Source organism: Pseudonaja textilis, chromosome 8 (genome assembly GCF_049901715.1).
Source record: "Pseudonaja textilis isolate UNSWEBS1 chromosome 8, rPseTex1.2, whole genome shotgun sequence".
NCBI lineage: Eukaryota > Metazoa > Chordata > Lepidosauria > Squamata > Elapidae > Pseudonaja > Pseudonaja textilis.
Window position 1 is genome coordinate 26,532,450 of NC_141997.1, and position 27,485 is coordinate 26,559,934.

The following is a 27,485-nucleotide window of genomic DNA, read 5'->3' on the forward strand; positions in this document are numbered from 1 at the left end:
ATAGTGGTGTCCCCCAAGGCAGTGTTTTAGGACCAACTCTCTTCATGCTCTACATAAAGGACCTCTGTGATCATATTAAGAGTAACTGCGTTCTCTTCGCTGATGATGTAAAGCTGTTCAATACCACAGACAATACTGCTACCCTTCAAAAAAATCTTGACTATGAATCAGAATGGTCAAACAAATGGCAACTTCAAATCTCAACAAATAAATGCTCTGTCTTACATATTGGCAAAAAAAATCAGAAAATAAAATACAAGTTGAATAGTCAAGACCTTGTTGATGATCCAAGCTCTGTAAAGGACCTTGGAATACTCATCTCTAATGATCTAAGTGCTAGAGCCCACTGTAACTACATAGCCAAAAAGGCATTAAGAGTTGTTAACCTAATCCTATGTAGCTTTTTCTCTGGTAATATCACACTACTAACTAGAGCGTACAAAACATTTGCTAGACCAATACTCGAATACAGCTCATCAGTCTGGAACCCACATTATGTATCTGATATTAGCACAGTTGAGAAAGTCCAGAAATATTTCACAAGAGTTCTCCATTCCTCTACTCGTTGCAGAATACCTTATGCCACCAGACTTGAAATTCTAGACCTAGAAAACCTTGAATTATGCCATCTTCAGTCTGATCTGAGTATAGTATATAAAATCATACATTGCAATGTCCTACCTGTCAATGAATACTTCAGCTTCAACCATAACAACACTAGAGCAAACAATAGATACAAACTCAAAATTAATCTCACCAAACTTGATTGTAGGAAATACGACTTCAGCAACAGAGTGATCAATGTCTGGAATACTCTACCTGACTCTGTGGTTTCTTCCCCAAACCCCAAAAACTTCAACCTTAAACTGTCTACTATTGACCTCACCCCTTTCCTAAGAGGTCTGTAGGGGACGTGCATAAGCGCACCAATGTGCCTACCGTCCCTGTCCTATTGTTTCTTTTATTTTTCTTATATGTACCTATTTCATGTATTCATAACTATATATATACTTATACCTATTATCTTGTAAGGGATTGACAAATCAAATAAATAAATAAATAAAAATACTGTGGCAGGGACAGTCTCCCAAATATGTGTGGTCATGATTCAGCCACAATCCTTTATAATGACAGCAGAATAAAAGTGGAATAGGAAAGCAAGCGTTCTCAACTTTATGATGGGATGATGTACCCAACATTGCCCCTTGAATCTTCTCCATCTCAATCTTTAAAAAGTACAGAGTTTTGAACCAATCTACTCTGGAGATAACACAGAGTTTCTAGTAAGTGACCTGGAGATCTTCATACATTAATGCCAGCTAAAGAAGAAAGGAAAGGAAAAGAAAGGAAAAGAAAAGAGAAAAGAAAGAAAAACAAACGGAGTTACTTATAAGCAGTTTCCTTTGTTGTTTCTCATCTATATACAGAAATCTTACCAAATTGAAGCGACTACTTGCATCATTAAAAATATATTCTGAGAATGCTAGAGAGGAACTATCTTAACTCTCTTTCTCCGCACAAATAATGCTGTCTCCTGAGATCCCAGGCTACATTTTGTCACAAGCTTCACTTTGTTGAAACAAAGGCTCAATAACAAAGCCTCAAGCCACCCAAACATCAATAGGGTAACATGTAACTTATGACAGTTTAAATTATAATTATGTTAGCGTTTACAATTTGCATCAGTAGCACGATGACATCATGACCACATATATTGTCATTTGTCCCTGCTCTGGCTATCCATTGAAAACTAATTAAGTCAAGGAGACATAATTACTTTAAACCTAGTTAATTTAATCCTAATGATTTCCCATTGATTATTGAATCTCTAGGTCTATAATAACTGACCCAAAATTATTTTAGCTCTTTGAACAAATAATATAACTCTGCTTTAGGCTTCATTTCTAAAGACAGAATTTATTTCCTCCCCCACCCTCCCAATTTTCATTTAGCATGCACTTACTAAATGACCATGTTAGAAGACCTTCATGAAAGAAAAAAAAAAACGGGGAAGAAGGAGGGTAGGGTTACACTTCCTAGATAAAGTGAAAAACTAGGCAATTGCAACCTATGAATGAAGAAGGCTAGAAAGATAAGGCATTAAAGAAGGGGTATTTTGACAGAGACATTTATAAATACAAGATTTCTTGCAACAATTCCTCGGAGGAAAGAAAATCCATCTAGGTTATTGCTTGTTGGGACAGAAATCTTCAGGATAAATGTTTCCCTTGGAGTCTCTCAGCGGATGCAGAAACATTCATTTAAATAACTACCAGGCAAACACAAAATGGTTAGCAACAATGCAGGGAGAAAAAAAACCCCAACTGTCTCTTGATCAAACCCATTTCCCTGCCCAGAGAAACACCATTAATTACCTTGAATTAACTCTGGCATTTTGTCCTGATGCAACTGGCTGCTCCTTCTTCTTTGCTGCCTCAGAGACAGCTAATTTCCTCATTGATCTGCACTGTTGCAATAAAGGGGCAGAATGTGTTAATACTTCAGTGAGAAAGTTACTAGCACCACATTTTTGTGGTGCAAATGTCATGGTAGTACCAACAGCCTTTCTTTTTTAAAAAATCCTGAGTACTTAAGCCACATTTCCTATCTTGAAGAAGAGACAGATGTGATTTTTAATTTTAATTATTTTTGTTTTGTTTTTAAATTTTATTTTATGGATTTCCCCTCCTGCTCCAGTAGTATTGAATGCCATTTGGTTTGACTGAGACCAGTAAAATTCCTTCTCCCAAACATCTGCCTGGCTTACTCTGAACTGTATGGTCTCCAGTGATGTAATAGGGAGAGTGCAGCTCCCATACCTTTTCAGAGCATAATGATGTCCTTTGCTGTAGTACTAGATAATTGACAGGCCTTTCTTTTAGCTGGCGAATGAATGGGGCGATAATAAGGCTTTCAAGTTTGACTATTGTTGGTGACAGCTTAGCAAAGAGATTTGTCAGAGAAGAGAATTAGCAAACAGATTTGGGCATTACTTCTCCTTGATAGAATTTTTAGCTCATGGAAGCAACTTAAATTATAACACTATTTGAATTTTTAATTAAAAGCCAGAGGTTGCATTTTAGTCGGTTAAAGATCTTTCATTAAACCTCAGAGATCTTCACAATTGAACCTTTTTGTGTTGGTGATAGGGTCTTTTTCTTCCCGGCAGAATGCTTCTGGTTTTACTAGAGGCAAAATAGGTATGTTTATCAGGTGAGGTTCTTCTCTAGGAAGAACCTGGCCCAGTAAGGATATTTTTTTGGGTGGGCCAGACAGGTGCATCTGAAAACCTACAGCTATGGACTTGGGACAACTCAGCCTGGAACAGTTTATGCTATGCACCCATAAAATGCCCCAAAGCCCTATTAAAAATCTTACCAGTTTGATTCTCGAGAGCAGGTTCCATAGTCAAATGTCATGGCGTCAGTCTCATGGTGAGAGTACCTTAAGTTGAGATGGTGCTGTAATCACTTTGTTCTACAACATTGCAAGCAGAAATGAGTTTCAGATCTGCTTCTTAAGTGTTGAATTTCCCAGAAGAGATCTTGCCATTTAGCTATTATGTTAAAGAGATCTTTTCCGACTCAATTTCTCCATAAATTGTTCTTTAATTAAAGTGTGGACCTAATGGAAATTACTATGCATTTCTCAGCTCAGGTACTGTAACTATGGAAGCCTGACCATTTGCCTGTACTCCCCACCCTCTCTATTAGAAATTACAGAGGTATTTGCCAAGCAGTGAAGGAAGATATGGAAACCGTTTAGAGGTTGTACCAGTGCTGCTTAGGTATTCATGCCCTGAGCTTTATCAGAGATTTGAAAAATTGAATGATGCTCATTAAAAAGGAAACAATTTCTTATCAGATTACTAAATTATAATATATGGAATCTTTCTGTCAGCCCCAGTAGATAGACCAGAACAGGATATCAACACCATAGGAAGGCTAAAATTAGTTTTTATTGAGATTGTCTGTACAGTAATAATAGTATTTTGTAAGTGTACTGATCTGCACCCCATTCAGTGAATCAGAAATGTGTTCATCTGAACTGCCTCTAAATATTAACTCACTGTCTGGATTTAAAACATGTTTCACCCCTTTTTGCCTAGGTATTCATTCTTGAATATTTCTGTCATGACCATCTTCTTTACATTATCTTTTTCTAGCTTACCACTGTGAAAGAAGATACAGCTGTTTATTTGGCTCATTTTCTCCTTTCTTTCACTGCTTGTTTCTTTTTGCCTGGAACTGGAACAAGGCAGGAATCTTATGAGTTCAAAGGGGACAAGCGGAGCTTATCTTCTCTTCCAAAAAGACAAGAGTTCTTTGCAGGAAAACTACTGACTGGGCAATAATCATTAGGAATAATTCTACTGAATTCTCTAAAGTGGATGATAACTGGTTCCTGATAGCCAAGGGACAGAGTTAGCTGAGCAGTAGGAGGCAAGACTTGTGAGAATCATGCACTCAGAAATAGATTCCTGCAGGCAGGGGAGGAAACACATGCCCATCCTTATGCTTAGGCCCTGGAACTTCTGGGCCGGCAACAGCAGGCATTTTTAGTGGGGCTGCACTGTTGCCAAATTCCTCTATGAAGTGCACTTTCTGCCATGTCTTGCCAAAGGCTGAGCAAAAAGATGCCCCATCCTTTGCAGGTAATCAGTTTCTGCTTGTGGCTCCTAACAGATGGTAGGTCACTGTTCCGCTCCACTAATGACTTTTTTTTTTTAAAGTAAGTACTTATTAGTATAAACAAGACCAAGCTGGCTATAGAGGAGCCCTAGATCAGAGAAAAGAAATCAGATGTCTGATGTGTCCCTGTGTTTCAATCAAGTTAAACATAACATTTTATGTGGTATGGAGACAAAACTTCTTCAGCTGAATCCCTACACCAAAGACATGGAGGGAGAAGTATAATTAGGCATAAAAACTAAGCCTACCTTTCTGGGCAGGTACCAAATATGTGGGGACTTCAGTTCTCAAGTTATATAATGCCCTCAAAACTGACATGCCAGATCCTCAATTTATAGGTGCTTAATTGATCACTGCAAAGGAACCTGTCTTATTAGCAATAGCATTTAGACTTATATACCATTTCACAGTGCTTTACAGCCCTCCGTAAGTGGTTTCCAGAGTCAGCATAATGCCCCCAACAATCTGGGTCCTCATTTTACCAACCTCGGAAAGCTGGAAAGCTGAGTCAACCTTGAACTGGTGAGATTTGAACTGCCGAACTGCCGGCAATCATTAGTCAGCAGAATTAGCCTGCAATACTGCATTCTAACCACTCTGCCACCACTGCATCACCAAAGAATAAACATTTGTATGGGTTTAGCGATTGCCATAGTATCTAGAATCCATGAGTAGCTAAACCAGCATTGGGATGGTGTGATTGTTTCAACCACCATTAATATTGAAAGTATCTTTGTGTTGTCCTATCCATAAGGACTGAATACAAAACCAAGATGTGAGATGGAAGCCATGCGAGGTGTCTATAGGGGTCAGTAGTTTTCCTGTGCTTGGCATCATGTTCTAATCAGTCCTGAGATGACATATGTACAGGAAATGATTTGTGCACTTCAAATGTGCTAAGTAGAATGATTATTTATGCTCTTTGGCATTTTGCTGGCATGATGACAAGAGAAGTCCTTGAACTCAAGAAGAAACCACAAGGAAACTGAAGAGTTGTCAGCACAAGATTATGAACATTATCGTATAAGACAATTTCCTTTCCCAGGATTTAATTTGCAGAGTGGTAAGCATTGGAGTCCATTGCTATGGCTGAATTGGTGGCTTCCAGAAAACATTTTGTGGAATAAAGGTAACTTGTTAACATTGCTAAATCCTTCTCAATCATCCCTTCCCTCCTTTCAAATCACAGGAAGCCTTGACAAGTTTAGTGCTCTCGCTGGTTCACCCCCACCCCACTTAAGCCAGTCTTGTGGCCTTGAGGGAGCAACAGCTCTCCTCTCCCAAAGCTGGGAATGAACGTGGTAAACAAATGCACAAGACCCAGCGGCAATGACTTCACATGAAGATAAGGGCAGACTTTTCCCAGGGGCAACGTGGGAGAATTTGCAATGGGTGCAGACAGGACTGAACCACTGTCTGAGCTCCAGCAAGGATGAGGAAGGAAGTCTCCAAATGGTGAGTTTACTCTGCCTCTTTAGCAATCAAATTACAAAGCAGACAGGAGAGGGCTGTTCCCTTCTGGACCCTGCAAGAATCAATCAGAGGAAGCCTGATGCCATAGAACTGTTTCCTGTGGACTGTGTGGGAAAAAGAGTCAGAGTGCAAAATACAGCCAACAATTAGACAATAAATTAAGATAAACAGGAAAAATTGCATTTCTGCTGCTCAAATGAATGGCTGGATTTCTGAAAGCATTCATAGTTGTAGCAAGTGAATAAAAGTTAAACAAAAAGCATTGGATTTCGGGAAGAATGGGGAGCCTTATCTGCAAGAAACGTTTCTGTTGGATGCAGAGTGAAGGGTACTAGAAACTCTGTTAATAATTACCAGTAAAAATAAGAAGATGGCAGGAGGTATACCCAGGGGTGGGATTCAATTTTTTAAACAACCAGTTCTGTGGGTGTGGCTTAGTTGGTGGGTGTGGCTTGGTGGCCATGTGACTGGCTGGGTGTGGCCAGCTCAACATCACTCACATCAAGGCATGCATCTTCTCACCTGGCCTCTCATGACTCTGGGGATGCTGCAATAGTCATAAGTGTGAAAAATGGTCATAAGTCACTTTTTTTAGTGCCATTGTAACTTTGAATTGTCACTCCACACAACCAAAGTACCAGCAAAAGAGGGGGAAAAAACTCTAGAGACATTCTTGAGACAGGAAATCTAATCCTGCCAAGAATGTAATAAGGGTTAATAATGGAGAGGCAGTTTCTGTAAGCAACACCAGAATGTTTCCTTCCTTCCTTCCTTCCTTCTCCAAACTGCTTAGAATGTTAACAACCAGTTCTAGCAAATAGGTGCGAACTGGTAGAATCCCACCCCTGGGTATACCCTCACAAGTAAAACTTCTCTAGCTTGGGAGATAAATGACCTCTTGCTAAAAATGGCCTAGAAGTCAAAAAAGTTAACATTTGAATGTTACTACCTCTTAGAATAAGTAGTTACAGAAAGATCAGGAAGGGAAGGTTACTGCGGTCTAGATCCCTGATGTGCCAGCTGCTGTAGAAGTACTTCAAGAATATGCGTAGCCACAAAGATGTCTGGAGTTGCCACAATGTTCTCTTGTACCTTCTTCAGACCCACGACACATAATTTATTCAATCCACTGTGCCTTTGATTCCCACACAATTTTGCTTCATCTCCGTCTTCCTTTGTGCCACCCAATATCTGCCTATATATCTCAGCCTGTCTGCTTTCCCCTAACTTCTGCATGCTGTTTCCCACAACTCACTCTTTTCCAGCCTCCCCACAATATTTCTTCACCCTCACTTTCTGCAGTTCTTCCCTGCTCTCCTATTTTTCTCCACCATGATTTCTTCAAAAGGTTGCAGCTTTTTCCTTTTCCTTCCTCCCCCATGTTAGAGAATAATCCTGTAGCATTCTATCATTAATAAATAGAGCTATCCCACTGAGATTCCTAAAAAATAAAATAGGTGTTACTCACTTTAGGATCTGGCCCTACCTACTTTTGGAATAGTATCCACAGCAAATAGTATGAATTGGTTAATAATTGTGCCTAAATTAATTCTGAAAATCCTGTCTTTGATCTTATAATAGGAAATAAGAGTAGGACTTAGAGTCATGGGACGAAGTGTCCCAGAGTTAGATACACACATATTTTGGGTTTACATTGTATTATGTTATGGTTTGCTTACTTACAATTCTTCTGATACAATACAAGTCTAGAGAAAAACATGTTTAGAGCACATATGGCTATGTTATGCTTGCCTAGAGAAGGGGAAAGATTTACTCACAAAAGAATGCAAAACAATTAGTAAGGCTTGAAGCTGGCAATGTAAAATGTCTGCTCTGATAAAGCTTGGCTTATATCCAACTGTTTCCTTCTGTTTGTTTTTGAAAAGCAAGAAAGAGAAATCCCATGCAACCTCAATGGCCTTGCCTTTCTCAATCAGATCCTAGAATCTGTGTTCATGAGTTCCAGGTGACAAAATCCATCATCAAAATTGAGAAACATTTAAATATACTGATTGTTCTCTTGGCAGTTGATGGTAATGAGCAGTAAACCTGGCTATCAGCAACATATTGATGGTACTTTCCAAAGGGTATTGATCAGGTCACTTAATTTTGGAGCTACTCCCACATTGGCCTGATTTAATCAGAGCAATACTCATAGAAATAAGGAATGCTTTCATCTTGTCCAATACCTTAGCCATGCCTTGAGATCTAAAAGCTGGAAAAAAAAACCAAGCAACTGCCCATATCACTTATTATGCTCCTCCAAAACTGAACTGAAATTGGAATGAGAACTTTCTCTAAAAAATCCCCTAATGAGAATTAATTCTAAGGGCCATGCAGGAAACCACCTGACTCCATTAGACCCCAGAGAAAGAGGTGATGTACCTCTGCAGAGGTTTAGCAGCTGCCTATATAAAAATGACGAAGTGAACTAATTATCCATGACAATAGAGCTTCTAAACTTATAGATAATTGTTCCAACCAATCATTATATCAGGTCATGGGAGCCCAGCGTGGGTGTGTCAAAACCTGCAATATGGATGGTGTGGCTTCACAATCGAAGCATGCGTGTACATTGTCAAATGTACAAGACGGGTGGGACATCATGCCTACCAACTTGTAAATTTTGAATCTTCCCATGGTTGTTCTTCATCTCTCATGGAAACATGAAATTCTGAACCTTTCTGGACAGCAATCTTAGTGTGGGTACCAAAAACTGGACAATAAGTCTAGGTAATGAACCAGTATATGAGAAACACAGCTATATCAGGAAGCCCTTCTAGCATGCCTAATCCATGAAAAGACATCTTTTTCTCTTCCCCCACAAACCTTACTTAATGAGAAAGATGGATGTTTTTCTCCCAAAAGTGCTTTTTCAAAAGGCAACTGGACTTTGTTTTGCTTGCAGACATTTTGCTTCTTATCTAAGACGCTTCATCAGCTCATGAAGAATTGAAGAAGATTTTTGGATGAGAAGAGGAACATCTTCAAGCAAAACAAAGTCCAGTTGCCTTTTGAAAAAGTACTTTTGGGATAACCATGACCTGGATGACTGAGAATCTCCTTAGACATGAATGTTTTTCTAATAAAAGAAATTATTGTTGCATCATCTAAGACCCAGGGATTTCAAAATATGTTTTTTTTTTTTTCTGGAAGCCAATCCTTCTAAAGTAAGGGGTCAATATCATTTTTCTTTCAACCATTTATTCTGGCTCTCCAAAATTTTCTTTGTAAGCCTTTTGATGGTTTTCATCTTTATGCAGCAAATTGACCATGCGGGCTAGAGTGGCAAATTTCTCTTCCATTTTTCATTTCTCACTCTTTAATCCCTCTCAAGGATGGGATGGGATGCAAACATTAGATTAAAATACTTGTGCCTCCTCCTTCCTTATCCCATTTTTATAGCTCAGCTTTAAAGCCCTGCTTTTTAAACACAACTCTCAATCCTTGGGCTTCATCTGAAATATTCTTGTGGAAGAGATCCCAGACTCACATAGTGACTTTATTCCTAAGGTAAAGAAGCAATTGCTGATACCCATTTCTGAAAACCTAAGAGCTAGATGTAATTCATCTGTCTGTTGCCTTGGGCAAAACACCCAGGTGCCTAGATTGGCACAGCAACCAAAAGAAACATGGCAATGTTTATAATAATGAAAGTGGAAATTCTGGACAAAAGGTGCCATCCAGAAGGAAATTAGCTGAAGCCAAATTGATTAGAGGGAATGGAATAACCCATAATGTAAAATCTTTCTTCAAAGTAACTTTCTCTGAGAGTAGATTCTGCTTTTAATCACTTAATATATGGTGTGTTGGAAGCAAATGAACAATGCAACTGTGTTGGTCGATATTAAAAAGAAAACCCTTCCACACTTGGCTAATTCTTTAAATGAAATAGCCTTGATTTAAATCTGTCCACCCCGTACTTCTGCTCTAAGTTATTTTCCTGATTCTGTGTCTTTTAGCAATTAAAAAACAAAAATGGAAGAAATCTATCAATGCATGCTTTACACATGAATAACAGTTCTCTGATTTCTTACCTGAAAATGCCCTGGGTGCTGCCAATACAAATAACTGAGCTTTAATAAATGCTGGTTTTATATTTGGCTGTGGATTAAGACTGTGATGATAGGCACACACAAATAACCTGTGCTGGCTATGAAATTTTTCGGGTGAGTTGTTTTCTATAAATACCCACTTCAGCAATTCCCAATATAGCTATGCAATCCTCTGGATTCAAAGGTAAAAAGGTATGCATTAAAGTAGCTCTGCCACCCCCCACCCCCCCCAATTGTGTGGTTGTACCCTCTGCAGCTGCAACACAACCCTGATAAAAGATGCATTTAGTTAAGGGTAAATGCTACTGATGCACCCTGAACCACCTTTTGCTTTCAAAATAAAAGTCTTCTTAGTTCTAAATCATTGTATATTGATGTGAGCAAGCAATTAAGGAAATACATAGTTGGACTGGTAGTTATAAAATCAGTGAGTTTCTATTGTGTTTTTCTTAGATAACAGAGCACTTATGGATTTTTATACTTAATTATTGGGGAAGGGGACATGGTATTAAATAAATGTGCCCAGGACAAACAAAAAGCATGAAAATTAGCAGCAGTATTTTTTATGTGAATACATTAAACAAAATGTGACCTTTATGGGAGTCAGAGAATTCTCCCCCCCACCCCAAATTTCTGGGGCACCCTTGGGCATTACAGGGTCTTTTTGTTCTTTATTCCAAGCATCAAGGGATCTGCTGAAGAGAACAGAACAGATTATCTTTTAAGAAATGGACAAAATGGTGGAAAATTAGAAGTGTTCACAAACCCATACCTGAGTTCTGTAGTACAGTTTCTACATAATTTTCACACACACACACACACACACACACACACACACACACCCTAAATTTGTGGAGGTCAGGATGCATATCCTTCTATTTCAGGATGAATCCTGAAAGACTAGAAAAGGAAAGGCATGATGTTTTCAACGTAGATGTTCTAGTCAGACAGTGAATTTCCTGAGAAGCAAGGACGCCAGAAATATTTTGAAATAGAGTCAAGGAATCCAATATTCAGTGAACATTGAATTGATAAAAGAATCCCTGTTGGCATCACAAAAATAAAAACAAATTGGTTAAAGATTATTGAATGGAAAAAGAAAGGGATTCTCTGTGCGCAAAGCTTCGTTTTTCTACTTCTGGCTTTGTGGTCACTCATTGTTCTGACATTAGTAGTTCAATTTGGCTTGTCTCCTTGGTCCATTGCAGAGTTCTAAATAAATCACAGTCTGTGCCTGATTTCCCCCAAATGAAGCCTGTCCTATCCTCTAGCTTTGATTAATAGACGGTAAAAAAAACCCAGTAAAAAAAAACAAAGCATGTTTTGCCCCATAAGAACAAGTGGTTTAAGTTTCTGCCTATATTAATCCTTCCAGAATATCTTGGCATTCATGCCGTAAACTTGTTGAATCGGATAATTTAACAAAGTGTAAAAAAAACCTTAAGTATTCCCACTATAATGCAGAATATTTAGATAGATGATGCTTAGTATAATCAGGGCTGTGAATCAGTCAAACGAAGCAAAAGGAAAATACTTCATCGGGTTCTGAGCTCACTCTCATTTTTGCTCCACATTACTATGTAGATTCTATGTAGATCCCCAAATTTAAAGAACAAGCTGACAGATCATTTGTTGTACCCTGATATGAATCACAGGAATAACCATGGAAAATATTGTTTAAAGCACAATTTGTTATCCTCCCAAATTTATGTATGATGTTCATTTTTCTGGAATGAAAAATTCCAGAAAGAGTAGAATCTATATAATTCAGCAAAAAAACATTCATCTTTTATATGAAAGGCAATAAGAACTGGGTGAATAAAATCTGAGTCATTTCATGGCATCTCAGATGCACCTCAATATAGTATCTTTAATAGCCATCTGCTCTTATAAATATAAGTGATAAAGTCTGTGCTTCAGGTTGTACAGAACACTTCATCCAATATTAAATACCCAGTGACCCTTAATTGAAACTTGTGCTGCCTTATATGGATGTGCATCTTATTCTAACAGCTTTTTAGAAGTGATTGCAGCTATAGCTTGACTTGTTTTGCAGTGCCTTATGCCCTTATGTTTGAATGATTTATTTGACTGGAATTCCACACATGCAAATGCTCAGTGCACCTTAAAGCCATCCCTCCCAAATCCCAACATAACACAGATAATGAAAGAGATGACAGACCATTAAATTAGAATAACACTGTCTACCACATGTAAAGGATGCCTGCAGGAACCCAATGGCCTTTAGCAGCAGGGAAGAAGCCGTTCAGGTATTTCATCAGAGCTGATTCTGCAGAATAGAATGGAATGGAATAGAATAGAATACTTTATTGGCCAAGTGTGATTGGACACACAAGGATTTTGTCTTGGTGTAAATACTCTCAGTATACATAAAGAAAAGATACATTCATTAAGAATCAAGAATCATAAGGTACAACACTTAATGATAGTCATAGGGTATAATAAGTAATCAGATCATTCTAGGAAACAGTCAATATAAATTGTAAGGATACAAGCGACAAAGTTACAGTCCTACAATCATAAGTGGGAGGGGATGGGTGATAAGGAGTGATGAGAAGATTAACAGTAATAGTAGTGCATATTTCGTAAATAGTTGAACAGTGTTGAGGGAATTATTTGTTTAGTAGATTCAGGAAAAAACTGTTCTTGTGTCTAGTTGTTCTGATGTTCAGTGCTCTGTAACGTTTTGAGGGAAGGACTAGAATAGAGTTGTTTTTAAGAAAAAAAAACACATTACAATTTTTATTTGTTTGCAAGGGTACTTGTATTCTGTTTCGCATGTGAACTACATCTGCATAACCAACCTATTTCTCCCTCCCTCCCTCCCTCCCTTCCTTCCTTCTCTCCTCTTCCCATTGTACTCCAATTTAAGCTGCCTAGTCCTCTAATGAAGAGGGCTGCAACTCACAAAAAATTATGCTTTGTAAAAAAAAAAATTGCAAGAGAGAAAAGGTGCTTCTTTTTTTTTTTTTGCCACAGCACCAGGAATGTGAAAAGATATTCCTGTTCTGGAAGCAAACATTAATGCTTGTCAGAAGAGGGCAGCCTTATCCACGACTAAATGAAGCCAATGCATTTATACACCTTCTGGGAACAGTAACTTTCAAAGAAAAATACCTCTTGTTTGGGAACTTGATCTGTTGGTTCCACTTTTGTTTAACAAGGTCCTAGCTCAAAATTCCATTATGTAGAGTGCTTTCATCCCATTGATAAGTGAGGTCTTATTCTCATTTCCCTAGAAATGTATTATGCTCCCTTTGGAAAGAAATCTTCATTATTTCCATACTGTGGACTGTGTGCATGCCAGAAAAGGATCTCACTTCCTACTTCTTCATTATCAAAGAGAGTGGTGATTATATGTATGGTTGTATTCATAAAATCCCTTTGTCCTCAACTTATTTTACAGCTTGGTAGAAATAGTAAGTAAGTCGGAGCTTCTTTCCCCTTACCTCAGTCTTGTGCTCTATCTCATAGAATCAGCATCTGAACAGGCAAAGAGCAAAACAGAATATAAAGAATGGAATATTTATACCAATTGATTTCCAGAGAGAAGGATTGTAACTGCTGTTTGTTATGCTCAGCTTTAATTCTTCAGTTACTGTACTCTTCTAGCAATCCTTGCAAGTGAAAAGGTTGGCTGCTCCTGAGCCTTCCTCCTCCTGGCTTTGTCAGTCTCCTCTCCACCACATTATCTGCAGTCTGCAGATCAAAATGTTACCTATTTTATTTAGAGAAGCAGAAAGTGAAGTACTTGGTAGGTCCTACCAAATTCACAACTTTGCATTATTAAGCCAACTATTTTTCCCCACTATAGACAAATATTTTGTTTTGCTCTCTAGCTTGCAAGTTCCTTGGAAGTTTTCTTGTTTCTCTAAATGTTTCCCAGCGGATTCATCTGGAGAGGAAGAATCTCACAATTTGTTCTGAAGTTTTATTTTTGATGGTAGCTCAAATGATGGCTGGTAGATGTTATAAAGGATTTGATCTCCCCACCTCCTGATCTGTTCCTGCCCCCCTCTTTTTAACAGCCTTCTGATCTAGAGTCAGAAAAACCCATCTCCACTCATAAAATAAAATGTTTCCTTAAAGGCAATAGATCACTGACAGCAGTGGTGGGATTCAAATTTTTTGGGCGTGGCTTGGAGGGCACGGCAGGGAAAGGTTAATGCAAAATTCCTATTCCCTCCCCATCCCACTAACCTGCTTTCCAGCTCCGTTCTCCTGTGCAGGGCAACAAAAGAAGACAGCCGATCAGCTGGGACTCAGGAGGCAGAGAATAGATGGGGATAGGGCCAGAGGTGGTATTTGCCAGTTTTATGAACTACTCAAAATTTCCGCTACTGGTTCTCCAGAACTGGTCAGAACCTGCTGAATACCAACCCTGACTGATAGGTAGGAATATGGTGCTGGAGTCAGTCAACATTTAAAACCTTGGGAATTTAACACCTCTGGTTGGCCAGGAAGATCTTTTCTGATGAAGGAGATAACAGACAAAATATTTTTTAAGTTCTTCTGATCATAAAAGTATCACACCTGTGTTTCCTGTTTCTCTGTGCTCATAAAACTCATATACCATACTTTTGTGATCTCATGTCTTACACACAAAGATCTGAAAATGATATAAAAACCCCACTGATGTGCCAGTCTGTAGTCAGCTGCCTCCAAAAACAAACTTCGTATTGCTTTTGAAATAATAATAAAGAACCTCCTTTCCAAAAGCAGTCAGCTTTTGCATATTGATTGCTTCCTATGTTTGGAAGGAGCACAGGGAAGTTTTCCCAACAACATATATGATCACACTATATTTAACTTTTTGCACAGCCCATATTATTGCTATCTAAGAGCTTTGCATATACTCATACAAACACATGTCCTAGAATAGCTTGGATCAAAGTTGAATTAAATGACATGCCCAAGCATTTTTTTTTCTTGAACATCATCTAATTTTGACAGTGCCCTTTCCTTATGTTGGATAGAAGGGAAATGTCTGTTAAAATTGTGGACAGTGAAGAAGCACAGACTATGGAAAAACACCTTTGCTGAGAAATCTAAAGTTATAGAAACTTTGGAACTACTAAGCAAAGAGCTTTATTACAAACTTAGATCATAATACAGCCTAAATATTATGGTGGTAACTGAACACTAATTCTGTGGAAAAATCATCCCAGACCTTTTAAATAACAAGTACTGCAATCACAAATAACACTTAGGTGACTCTGCTGACTAGTGTATAATGTATATAAAATTATCAGAGTGATCTTTTTTTTTTTTTAAAGTAAGGGCTGAATGAATCTTGTCCAAATATTGGAATAAAATGTTTAATGGCAAGAGAACATGTCCAGTCAACTAAACTCTTGTGTTTTGTATGGTCTCATTCTTTGGGAGGTTGGTCTATTATTATATCCACTCTCTAATATTACCAAGGGAAGGGCATTGAGACTGGCTCTGGCAAACGCTCAGTAGTCTTTCTCCACCCTCCCTAGCAGCATTGTTATCAATCTGAACCAGCCCGATTCAACTCAAGATCTGGCCAAATATGACAGACAATTGTTGCTCATGTTCTGCAAATGAAACCTACACAAAGAAAGCAACAAAATTATTGTGCCTTTTAAAAAAAACCCATTGCATGTAAATAAACTAGCAATTGCAGTTAAATAATGCTGTTTCTTTCAAAATTCTAATTGATATGGATGAAATGCCCTAATTTCTGACTCATGTGAATCAAACGACTGGCTAGCAACCTTGGTTTCATATAAAATATGCAGACCAGAGCTCCTGTTGTAAAAACAACAGGAGGTAGTTTAATAATCCCCCCCCCTTTTTTTCCAAAGAATGTCGTCAAAGGACATTTTAAAGCCTCCCCCCCGTTTTTCCTGGGAAAGCCAAGCTGGGCACCTCCTGTTTCAAAAGAGCTCTGGGCATCTGTTCTATAGGAACTTGAAATGATGGTTGCCCTCTCTCAAGAAAGAAAATAGCTATTCCTCATTTGCATGCATTAATGGGTTTAAATCATTTATATTTAAAGTTGCCCATTGTCCAGCCTTGAAGCACTATTTCTTTTAAAAAAAAAAAAAAGCTGTGTTGATTGGCAAAAAGCAGGTCAGATGTTAGCCGTAATTGGAGTGGAGGCTATCAGACATTAGTGTGCCTATAGGTGCATTCTACAACTGGTCTTTGTTTTATGCATAGTAGGAGTTGCTTCATCAAAGGTTTACAACCTGAACATTCATGCCCTCTTGACAAAGGGGCCAAGCCTAATTAATCTGCACCTAAATCTGCAGGGAATTAAAGGACGCATTAAATCTACAAGATGACAATGCTAACATATGCCTTTTCTAGGTTATTGGTTTTTTTTAATGTATATAAAAAGCATGTGGGGATGAAAAATCCATGTTTTTCAATCTATGGAAGAGATTGCTCTGAGATTAGTCCTGAAGTTACAGAGATGTAAAATAAACATTGCCTTGCCGTGCAATCTTCTTTTAAAAGGTGAGCCATATTCCTTTACCAATTTTGCAAAGAAGAGCCTGCCTTTTCATATCTATCTGCCGTCACCAAGTCAAAGCATTCTAGATGCACATAGAAATTTGGCATATATAGGCTATCCTTCGCCCTAAGAAATATCTGAGAGGTGATATTTTGTGCATCCAGAAAATGTCAGAAATCTCAGGAGAGTTTATTTTTGTTATTGAAAATTCTGTAGATAAATGTTTGCATGTGACCAGGGAAATTGTACAAGCATTCCTCAACTTATAAAACATTAATGTTGCTAAGTGAGAAATTTGTTAAGTGAGTTTTGACCCATTTTAGGACATTTTCTTGCCACATTTATTAAGTGAATCACTGCAGTTGTTAAATTAGTAACACAACTGTTTAGTGAATCTGGCTTCCCCATTGACTTTGCTTGTCAGCAGGTCGCAAAAAATGATCACATGACTCCAGGATACTGTGACTGTCATAAATATTAGTCAGTTGTCGAACATCTGGATGTAAATCACATGGCCATGGGGATGCTGCAATGAACATGAATGTGAAAAATGGTCATAAGTCACTTTTTCAGTGCTGTTGTAACTTCAAATGGTCATTAAGTCAAGGACTACCTGTAGTTCCTGAAGAGAAAGAGTTTAATTAGGTTGTTTTCAGTTGCCTTGATATGTTATCTCAGTCCCTGCTCCTGCATCAAGTCCTTTGGGGTGGACTATTTAGGCTGAATCATTAATGTTCACTTTTTCATTGGGGATTTCTGAAAACGGTGACTTTCTATCTCTGGCTAATGTTGGATTCAGATCTCAGTTCCCAGCAATCCAAACATCCACTTAACACTTGGGTGATACGTTAAACCATAAAACTTAGTTACAAGTGCTTTAAAAGAGTGACTTTAATTGACTTTAAAAGAGCGTACAAATAGCACATTTGGAAGAAAACCTGTAGAAGTGAGGATATTTTCTCAGCTCAATCAGCCAAGGGCCATTGCTTCTCTGTAGTAGCATGTGTGCAATGAAAGGTTTTAAGGGCTTAGACTTAACCTATGTTTTTCATCAAAAACATTCTTCCGTTATTACAGAAAGATTTGTAATAATGGGCCATTTAGTAAAACAGCCTATTATTGGACTAGTTCATTAGTCCAATGGAAATACATATAACAGAGCTACAGTACATTAAGGCAACGTGCCAAGAGTCTCATTAAGAAAAAAACAGTATTTTTAATATATTTTAAAGAACCTCCTTCCTCTTAATCATTTTCTTCCTCCTTCGGGTCACAAATACACAATTTTAACTTTAAAAATTTATCTGGGACTCACTTCCACCCCAACCCACCCACCTCTCTTTCTAGAGCAAAATGAGCTTAAGAATTGTAGATGTGAGAAAACGGTAGACTGGAGTGGAGTTGAAGTACTTATGTTTTATATATAAGTCAATGTGTTTCTTTTCTTTTTTGGGAAAGGAGGAGATATTCTTGTCCCTCTCCTCAATTAGGCAAGATTAATTTCCTTGCCCCCATTTTTGTAACATTCTTATCCAAACTGTAGCTCTTTTCTATGGTAGTGTTATTACAACACAGGTCCCAGAAGGGTAGTAGCCATAACTGGTCTGAAATGTATACTGTGCTCCAGTTGCAGATCTCTGTTGACATAACTGCAAAATACTGCTTATGTCTCCTCTTAAACTGAGAACTCATTGACTTTAAAAGAGTGTACAAATTGCACATTTGGAAGAAAACCTGTAGAAATGAGGATATTTTCTCAGCTCAATCAGCCAAGGGCTACTGCCTCTCCGTAGTAGCATCAGGAGGTAGAAAGTTAGGTACCATCGCTCTGAGAGCTTGATCATCTGTTCAAGCTATTAGAATTTTACAATACTCTCCAAGACATGAGGTAGGGCCATCAAGGTGCAAAGAGCAAACAAGAAACTAAAATTAATTCTACCCATCCTGGAGTATACAAGCAAACAGTGTAGGTCCTCACAGAAGCAACAGTGACACTGATGCTGTGGACTCTCAAAGCAATAAATTGCAGACAATAAGAAATAGAGTGCAATTATAGCTGATGGTCAAAGGCCACAGTATCAGACAAGCACTGCAATAACCAGCTCAATCCAGGGCGCAAGCAAAGCATCTCAGTCTTGCAATTAAATTCAGAGAAAATAGCTAAAGTTCTTCAAGCAGAAAGCAGTTTATATGACAAATTTATTTTATTTGTAATCTTTAATATGTACTATAAAAATGAAAGGATATCACCTTGTAAGATACAGAATGATATAAGAGAAATAATAGATAAGAGATAAGCACACCAATGTGCCTACCGTCTCTGTCCTATTGTTTCTTTTCTTTTTTTATTTTTCTTATATGTATCCATGTATTCATAACTATGTTTTTACTTATAACTATTATCTTGTAAGCAACTGACAAAAATAAATAAATAAATAAAAATAAAAAAATAAAAAAATGTGGCACCCAATGATTTAGAACAGAATCTAAACATGTGCCACATTTTAAGAGTTTTTAAAATAAGTGTCTATATAACTTTTGGTTAAAGTAAAGATGACTTGACAAAGATGTTGTTACATATTGAAAACCACAGTGGATGCTTATTTAATTTTTTGTTTTTGAAATTTTCAAATGATACAGGCAAACTTTCAAAAGCGTTTAAAATAAGCCACTCAGAATGCAAATCAACTTTTGCATGTTACTTTCAATGAAGTATGTTCATGGTATATTTAGTGCCACCAATACTTTATGTCTGAGAAATTATACTTCATAAAGGCATTTTGCCAGTTCCATTTGGACACAAGGATGCTAATAGTTAGTTCTTCTGTCATCATCAAAGCATGGTGGAACTGAATTCTCAGGGCCTAGTGCGTCCTGTTATCTCTACCTCTAGAACCTTTTAACCAGGTTTGGCTCTCCTGGCATACTATCAATTATTTCTCATAGAATTAATGAAACCATCAATTAAGCCCTTTATACTTCTCTGTGAATGAAGTGTCCAGGATTACAGCCAGTTCACCTCAGCTTTTCCCCTAGTTTTGAAATGTTTTGCAAAGGTCAATCACCATCAGAATAGGCATTTTATTTCTAATTATAGTAAGAGTCCAACCAGTGAGCTATTTTCTTATAGCAAAGTCAGTTTTGTCCAGTGGAGAAATTTTATCATCTCTGGAGGAAATGGCCTAGGTTTGGTGTCTTAGTATTCATAAAAATGTGTCTGATTAGCTGCAAAGTTAATCAGATACATTTTAGAAATGGATGTTTTGGTCTATGTACACTTTTCAAAAAATTATTTGCACTTTCCGTACGTTCAAGTATTATTTTAAAAGCGTTTATCCTGCAGCTCTGAAGCCACTTAGATGATTGGTATAACCTAAATCAGAATGAGTTCTACTATTAGTTTGTGTCAATCTTGTTAAAATACACATATTATAAGCAAGATTCACATGAGTAATATTAATGCTGCTCTTCCAGTTTCAGCTCTCCTGGGTGGTGAAGACCAGTTCTGGCATGTGTGGCATAGGTTCGCTGAATGTATATAGACAATTAAAGAGCCTCTTCATATTCAGAAACAGTAATTGTGAGAGGGACCTTAGAGTTCTAGTGGATGATCATTTGAATAAGAGCCAGCAGTGTGCAGTAGCAGCCAAAAAAAAAGCTAATTCAATCCTGGATTGTATAAACAAAGGCATAGAATCAAGATCACATGAAGCATTAGTTACCGCTTTATAAAACCCTAGTAAGACCATACATGGAATACTGCAACCAATTTTGGTCACCATAATGCAAAAAGAGATGTTGAGACTTTGGAAAAAGTTCAGAGAAGAGCAACTAAGATGATGAAAGGAGGATCAAAGGCTACTTTAAAGAAAAGAAGAATTAGGAGCGACATGATAGCAGTACACCGGTATTTGAGGGACTGCCACAAAGAAGAGGGGGTCAAATTATTCTACAAAGTACCAGTGGGCAGGACAAGAAATAATGGTTGGAAACTAACCAAAGAGAAAAGCAACCTGGAATTAAGGAGAAACTTTCTAACAGTGAGGACAATTAATCAGTGGAACAGGTTGCTGTCAGAAATCATGGGTGCTCCATCATTATCTGAAATAGTATAGATTCTCTTGCCTGGGCAGTGGCTAGATTAGAAGACCTCCAAGGTCCCTTTCCATATTCTATTCTGTTCTGTTCTATTCTACTCTGAATAATTTCTATTGCAAAGCAATATCTCCTTTTTCCTTAGTGTGGTAATCTCCCTTTTGCTCCGTTACTATAGAAGTGTAATGGATTGAACGAAGATAATTATAACTTTGATGCTAAGTCACATCACACTGGCTTTGTAAGATATTTCCTAATGCCTTGCAGAAACTGTAAACCAGCAGTCTTTTCTTCCTTCAAACTATTAGCCCTCCCCTAAATCAAAGCTTTGGTTGTGGATGAGCTCATTATCTTATAAGAGGTCAGTCTAAAAAAGCCCCAGAAATTCAGCAGCCTGGAGGAAACAAAGGTCTGTGCGCCTTTTCACAGATTTCCAGAGTAAATGACTAAAGAGGGGGAGCTTGTTTCAACAGGTTGTAACGTGTCATCTCCTAGTACTCTAAAAGAAGGGTGACTTGTGATACAACTCATGGTGAAGCAGCATGGCATTTTATGTTTTCTCTACATTAGAAGCAATTTGAGCCTCTAACCTTGTGAAAGTGATAATGGAGGTGATGATAAAATCACGGCAGTGGGAAATGTTGGGAGTTGTCATCAGAGCTTGAAGGAGCAAGGGGAGGCCCAGCTCATCATGCTTGATGTACCGGAACGCAAAACAACACAAGATAAACGACCAACATGTTTTTCCCATGGTATTTGATGGTAACTGCTGGTTCATCTAGTGAGGTTGTATCACTTCACCACTGCAGGGTCAAGTAGTGAATTGCATGTGGAAATAAGCCATTATTTGGATCTAATAAGATTCACAAAACAACCTACACTACTTCAAAAGAAGTCAATCTGAAAAGAAAGAAAAAGGGAAGGAAGGAAAGGAAGGGAAAAGGGAAGGAAGAGAGAAAGAAAGAAAGAAAGAAAGAAAGAAAGAAAGAAAGAAAGAAAGAAAGAAAGAAAGAAAGAAAGAAAGAAAGAAAGAAAGAAAGAAAGAAAGAAAAGTTATATCTTTTAGTACTGTTTCATTGTAATATGATAAAAAAGGAATTGTCCTCTTTGGCTTCTTGTTTCTTACTATTACTTCACTATGCTTTACTGACTTTATTGAATTTGCCTTCATAGTTAACTACAATAAACCAGCACTATTAATGAATAAATATTAGCTCATGCATTCAGTTGTTACAAATATGCAAGCAATGAAGAATCAAGGTGGATGTGAGTTGTTCCAGCACAGAAAGCTATGGATACTTGCAATTACCACAAAGTCATTGAAGGTTAGACTAAATGATTGGAGGAATATACATAACCTGATCTTCCAACATCACAATATTTACAATATTTGAAATATACAATATTTCATAAAGCTATAGGACTGCATTTCCTTTGATCTTGATAGCTGACCCATAATGGGAATTAGATAATTAGAATCAGATAAAGCCCCATTAGTTTGACCATTAACAACCATGATATTATCTTCAGTTACATGGCAGACCAGGCATTGGTTATTATTCTCCCAGCCGGGGTTGGGGGGTGGGTGCGGGTTATGTTCTGAAGATGGTAAGGGATACTCAAATCCATAACATCTAAGTGAAGTTGTCATATAGTATTCTATGTATATGTTGTTAGCATTAGCATTAACATTAACTTCTCCCAGTAGAAGTTATTCTGAGAGGGATATTGCCAGTATATTAATGCTATTCAGGTATATTGATTTTTGTCATTTAATATTTTTGATCATTTACAATATATATCATTTACATTTTAAATTTATGGTTTAAATTTATTGGCTCCCAACTCTAGTGGACTCTGAATGGCACATAAAACTAAACGAACAGAAAAAAAGTGAGAGCATTAAATCAACAGACAGCCTAGATAAAATACCCTGCTAAGAAAACCCACAGAATGAAACCAAGGACATTATATCAATCCCAGGCCTAAGACCTGAGCCAGATTTTCAAGACTTAGAATATCAGGAGAGAGGGTATCATTCCTATTTCTGGGTGGGTGCTATTGCAGAGGAAGGGGCCACGATAAAGAAGGTATGGTTCCTAGCTCCCACAAGATGACTATATTTAATGGAAGGAACCTGGAGCACATCCACTCTGCTGAGTAGCATAGGACAAGGCAGCATGAGTGACTGAAGATAAGTGGTGCTCAGTTATCTAAGCCCTATGCCATATAGGACTTTATAGGTCAGGGGTGTCAAACTCAATTTCATTGAGGGCTCCATCAGGGTTGTGTTTAACCTCGGGGAGGTGTGCGTGTACTCTGTTGTTTTACACAGAGGGCTTTTGCACAGAAACAAATTCTTTGTGTGCCTAATTGCAGTTGGCCAAATAAAATATTCCATTCCATTCTATTCTATTCGTAGAGAAGACATAATGACAGGAAAACACATCTCCTGGGCCCCACCAGATGACAGTATCTAGGGAGAAACATGCCTACCTTATCAAAAATTACTGAATGGAAGAAGTAATCAGAGAGAGGGTTCTGGCCAATAACCAAATTGTATCAATATCTTTGTACCCTGAACTTTAAACAAGGTGTGGGTAAGGGTGAATAAGGAAAGTCTAAATCTCCTCCGGTGGAAGTTCCTGTTCCTGGGCAGCCCTGAGAAAGATTGCCTCTCTAGTCTTGAGGAAGACTGCTTTTTCTAGCTTTCTAGATGAGCTTCACATTGGCTGGGCACCCCTGTCCACAATTTCAGGGAAAGGGAAAGAGAACTGGACCTGGGTGTGGTGGAGCAGAGATCAGGACCAGGACTCTCAGAAGTGGAGGGGAGAGAGAGAAGGTCATGCACTGGTGCACCTAACTAGCTGAGACCTCCTGATCTGTGGCAGGTTCCTGTGGTTTCCCAAAATCTCCCCCATCCCCTGAGGTTGCTTAAGGGCCCATTTAGTTGCTTAATGAGCACAATGACTTATGACCAAAATTCTGGGCTCAATTGTTTAATTTTTTAGTTTAGTTTACTTTATTGTCATTGCACCTCGTACAACGAACTTAAATACCATCTTCAGTGTACACGATGACTATGAAAATAAACACAAACACACATCCTTCACATTCTATAGATTGAATTGAAAAACCCTGATACTGCAATAATATTGCACTATACAGTAGTCATAATTGTGGTCATAATTTGAGGACTACTTGCACTTACAGACTTGTTTTCATTATTAGTTTTTTCCCAAGCTCAATTCAATGTACTGGCTTTAACTTTTAAAGCAATTAAAGTATTAGATAGGATCACCAGTCTAATATTTAAGATTCACAGGAGTGGTCTTTTAAGGTTAATGCTATTCTAAGAGCTCTGAGAATACATGAGAAAGATCTTTTTTCGTTAATAAAATACAGTATATTGAACTGTGTCTATCTTGGCTATGTAACTTATTATTGATGTTCTGTTGCTTTAATTTAACATGTTTTCACTTTGAATGTCTTTTAGAAGTTACTGATTTATTTTATGTATATTGTGCTTCAATGGATTTTAGAAGAAAACGTATAAAAATAAATTTAAAACAATAATAACCGTTTTATTTGAATGCAAGATAGTTTTCTGGTTGCAGAGCTTTGTCATCATAAGAAAATGCTCAGAAATGTGATTATTCTTCCCCTTCTTCCTAAAATACATTTTACCCATACAATATTTATAGCTTTGTTCCTCTGCTGGAGCAGACTAAGATGGAGTAATTCAGGAATCAGAGCAAGTCAATACATGTTAACCACAGGAAGCCACCTGGATATGCCTAGAAGTTAACAGACAGTCATTTAAAAAGTTTACTTCCTACAGAAAATTAATGTAGTCTCAAAAGCCTGCAATCGTGCATGACCAGAACATTTGCTCTTTTTCCTTGTCTGAAGAATGAATAAATAGGGGCTAGAGAACATACTATCTGGCATGATTCTGCCAAGACAGGTAGCCTTAAGTGTATACCTGCACTGGTATGAAGCAGGCAAAGTATTTTAGACCATTAATTTCACAGTAATAATAGGAAGGACCTGGCTATCAGATGACTAAGGAGAAAATACTACATTTAAAAAAGGGGAGGAATGTTTAAGAATATATAGATTATACCTTGAGAGCAACAGAAATATTGCATGGTCAAGTACAGTAAAAAGAACAGGTTGTCTTAAGTCATTTCTATATTGGACCATATTGAACAGTTTCTTCCTATTATCTGCTTTTACTGAAATGGTATAACATGAAACCATTCTCTCTCTCTCTCTCTCTCTCTCTCTCTCTCTGTGGGTGTGCATGCACGCACACATACAAACAAACTCATGCACATTTGTGTATGTGTATAAATGTGTGCATGCATATGAAAGGTTACAGACTGCAGAGAATCTGTGATAAAACATATCTCTCTCCTAAAGTGATGGAACAAAATTTTATGTTTCATGTTACAGTTCATAACAGCATCTGTTAATCCAGACCATTGATTATCTTTAATGGTTTATCAAACAACTTCTTTCTAAAGACCTTATTTTATATGCAGAGAAGAACAACAAGAATGGTTAGGAAGCTGGAGGACAAAAGATATGAAGAATGGTTACAGGAATTAGGTATGTCTAGTCTAATGAAAAGAAGGACTGGGGTGATATGATAGCAGTATCCAATATTTGAAGGATGCTATAAAGAAGAGAGGGGGTCAACCTATTTTCCAAAGCAAAACAGGAAAAAAAAAACAATGGGTGGAAAGTAATCAAGGAAAGAACTAACCTAGAACTAAGGAGAAATTTTCTGATAGTCAGAACAATTAACCAGTGGAATGGCTTATCTTCAGAGGTTGTAGTAGGTCCACCACTGGAGGTTTTAAAGAACAGATTGGACAGCCATTTGTCTGAAATGGTATAGGGTGGTATGCTACTGGTTCGGACTGGTTTGTCTGAACTGGTAGTAAAGAAAAAAAGCTTCCGATCAGCTGAGAGGAGGAAAAAAGAGGAGGAAAAAAAGCCTCTGACATCAGCTGAGAGGATAAAAGACCAAAAAGTGCATGGGATGGTAGGAGGGTCACTCCTAGCTTTTCATTTCTTCATCCTCTCAGCTGATTGGCTTGTTAGGGGGGGTGCATGTTAGGGGTGTGCAAATGTGTGAGTGCACACGCAATCACCCACCGAACCAGTAGTGACTAAGGTAGAATCCCACTACTCTTAGGGTTTCCTACTTGAGCAGAGGGTTGGATTAGAAAGCCTCCAACATCCTTTCCAATTCTATTATATAAAAAAGCAAAGGATTCGTAAGTCACTGGGATAATTTTTAAATTGTCTTTTACAAAAAGGGTTCTTTGAAGCATAATTTAATAAGAGAGACTGATTTCCCCAGAATCCACCATTGTTCAGTTATGATCAAAAAGCTAGCATGAACTTTTGTACACTGATGGTCCTCCCGGTATTGTTAAGAATTATTCTGCTACACATCAAGGCACAACGGTGCAAAGGTTGATGCTGAGGTAGTTGTACAAGTGTCTCCACAGTGACGTGTCAATCTTACAGCCTTTTACCAGCATAGGTGTGTATCAAAGACTTTGCGAGTTGTGTTGCCTTTGATTCGATGATGTTAGGACTGAAGAATGTGAGCATGGCTGCTGAACGGGGTGACAACATGTCATATAAAGAACATTTATAAGAACTAGTGAAGAGGTGGGAGGAAGTTATTAGTCATATCTGATACTGAAAGAAGCCACAAAGGGGGAGAATTCATTACAAAGTCCTGTAAAATGGCCAAGGGAATGTGTGTATGTGGTTGGGCTGAGAACCCTGCAGATTCTTTGGATAGAATTCTCCAAAATGGTCCTGTTGGGAATTAGCAGTGGCACTTAGTTTGAATTAAACTGATGAGTTGTTGGAAAGCTTTCTGCCCCAAAGTGCACAATTATTTATTTATATGGTACTCCCAAAGTTTATTTCCTACTCATTAGTGGTATTTTGGATCTGACTTGCCTCCCGAGTTATACTGAAAATTAACACAAAACATGTGTGTAAGACATCTCTGCAGTTAATGAATATTATTACCAGATGGATTAGAGAAAGCTCTGCACAGCTTTCTCCTGCACAGGATACCTGTGGATATTAAAATGTTCTCCATTGTAAATGGTTTCTTTAATAAAAGAGACTCCATGTTTCAGTGGAATTTGGCTTCTTGGCAGGGTCCACAATTGTATTAGGCTCCTCATATGCTATAAAGCACACTAGGTGAGTTATTCATTTCCCATCTTCATTTGCACTTTTGACGTATTTTGCTTATCAAACATTTCAGTGACTTGTCTTGGTGTGATTGCAGAAAGCTGAAAACCACAGATCCTTTTTCCATGAGACTCAATGCCAACTCAAGGGCCCCTGATGAGAACAAAACTCTGAGGATGGTTTGAGAAAACAGTGGGGAGCCAGGATAATTTAAATAAATAAAACCAAGGTTCAGCTTCAGAATCTGTGTCTCAGGGATAGCAGGCCTGTCTGAAAGTTATTTGATTGTAGATATATTTTCCTACATGGAATATATCTATGATGCTTAATACAGACCAAAGTAAGTTTTCTGTTTCAAGTATACAACCTGCATATTCTGAGTAACAATGGTGACTGAAAATAAATATTTCACAAGTTGTGATAATTTCA

General features: G+C 37.8%; 1 long non-coding RNA gene across 1 annotated transcript in view; it reads right to left on the reverse strand.

The window, feature by feature from the left end:
• Nucleotides 1–2,381: 2,381 nt before the first annotated feature.
• The window catches only part of LOC148125155 (uncharacterized), an 89,395-nt gene continuing 64,291 nt past the window's right edge, over nt 2,382–27,485 (reverse strand). Inside the window, exons 2-3 of the long non-coding RNA XR_015744500.1 lie at nt 3,379–3,477; nt 2,382–2,467 (exon numbers count right to left, since the gene is read on the reverse strand). This is a non-coding gene — a long non-coding RNA (uncharacterized LOC148125155). The remainder of the gene's footprint in view (nt 2,468–3,378; nt 3,478–27,485) is intronic.